We start from the raw sequence: 2,084 nt of genomic DNA, 5'->3' as shown, positions 1-2,084 counted from the left end.
GCTGCCCCCGGAACGCCGCACGCACGCACGGACGGACGGACGGATGGATGGATGGATGGACGGATGGATGGATGGATGGACGGATGGATGGATGGATGGCGGGCGCGCAGCGCGGCGCATGGGCCCCGCGCGCGGTGATGTCATGCGCGGCCGCCGCAGCGCGCGCCGCGCCAACGGCCCTAACGGCCGCAACGGCCGCGGGGCTTCCCCGCCCCCGTCCTCCTGCCCCCCGGGCAGCGCGTCACGCACCTACCTGTGTGTCTGTCCTTCACTTCCCGTGCCTCTATATAGACGTATCCACAGATAGGTATAGCGAGAGGGATGAGTTGGCTGTTCCACGTTTGCCTCACTGAGCCGGATCCCTGTGCCTGCCACCAGCCTGGCCACCGGTGCTGCTCGGTCAGGGTAGATGAGACCTTCTGGTGCCTCTTCGGAAAGGGACCCGACCTCCCTTCAAATCCGCCCGCACGGAGGGCTTCACACACGCACTCACAGAACGGTTGAGGTTGGAAGGGACCTCTAGAGACCATCCGCTCTACCTGCCAAGTTCAAGCACAGTCATCTAGAGCAGCATTGCACAGTTATCCCGAGCTGGGTTGTTTCTTACAAGCCTAAGACACAATGAAATCCCTTCCCATGAAGGCCTGGCATCAGTAATTTCCTCATCTCATTAAGTTCAGGAAGGGAGAATGCAGGGAGGAAGGGGACAGACTGTTCTCACTGGTGGCCAGCGATAGGACGAGGGGTAATGGCCACAAGCTGAAGCATAAGAAGTTCCGTCTCCAGGTGAGGAGCAACTTCTTTACTGTGAGGGTGACAGAGCAGTGGAACAGGCTGCCCAGGGAGGTTGTGGAGTCTCCTTCTCTGGAGGTCTTCAAAACCCGCCTGGATGCCGCCCTGTGCCACATGCTGTAGGTGTGCCTGCTTGAGCAGGAAGGTTGGACTAGATGATCTGTAGAGGTCCCTTCCAACCTTAAATATTCTGAAATATTCTGAAATATTCTGAAATCTGTGCCCCTTCCAAAGTCTTCTCCGATTACCGCCTGCTGCCACCATTGCTCAGCTGGGCACCTGCACTGGCACCTGGGACAGGTCGTTTAGAAAAGCCTTGTGCAGAGCCTGGCAGGTAGAGAGTTGAGGAGAAAACAGATTAGCTGATGGATATCGGAGTAATCTGGTCTAACGTGAATGGAAAACCATCAGTAATTCACAAAATTAAACCTATGTAGATTTCTAGAAGAAGAGTTGTTTTTCCTAGCTTTTATTAGCTTGTAATTTTTTTTTTTTTGCCTTGTGTTTAGCTTTGTGCACTTCTGTAGCGATGTTAAAGTGCCATAGAAATGTTTTGAAAGCTTCACGTACAAAATGCACCTGTAGCAGGCAAATACTTAAAAAAGAAATAAGAAACAGTAAGTAGAAAGTATCAGCAAAGTGCATGTGTGTGTGCTGGGGAGGAGGGGTCGGTACGACAGGGAAATAGATGCCTCCAAGTATCAGTAAAGGGTAGCTAATTTCAATTTAATATACTGAACTGTCAACAGCAACCAGCTGGGAGCTGTATGTCCTGTCCGCTTGTCAGTTCTACTGGAGCAGCCTCTGGGAAAGTGGCAATGAGGACACTTGAGGTCAGTAGCTACTCGCAGCCTTTGCACTTTAATCTACCAGCATGCATAAATCAAAGCCTTTACTGTTATTTATTTATATTTGTCCTTTATAGGAATAAACTCCAGGCATTGAAACTATGGTAAGAAGAGTTCACCAAAAAATCCTGCCAAAATACTGTTTCGTGGAATGAAAGTGGCTCAAAGGAATGTGACAGTCTCAAAAAAAAAAAAAAAAAAAAAAGAGATTACAGTGGACACAGTTCATCCCTGAGTAAGTGACTGACTACCAAGATTCGCCCAAGAAACTGATAAGCCAGGTTCAAGTCCATGTGGTACTACTAGTTTTAGATTTGAGCCAACTTTTCCAGATTTTGAAATTAGAATTGGCTCTTAAAGTCTAAAGCAGTTTTCCCAACTTTAAATATACATATATGTATCTATAATTATGCCAAATGAGCTAATAAGGATAACAAAGGTGTA

The sequence above is a fragment of the Nothoprocta perdicaria genome, unplaced genomic scaffold, assembly GCF_003342845.1.
Source record: "Nothoprocta perdicaria isolate Ctin4 unplaced genomic scaffold, notPer1 scaffold_68, whole genome shotgun sequence".
Classification (NCBI taxonomy): Eukaryota; Metazoa; Chordata; class Aves; order Tinamiformes; family Tinamidae; genus Nothoprocta; species Nothoprocta perdicaria.
This window is presented reverse-complemented; position numbering follows the sequence as displayed.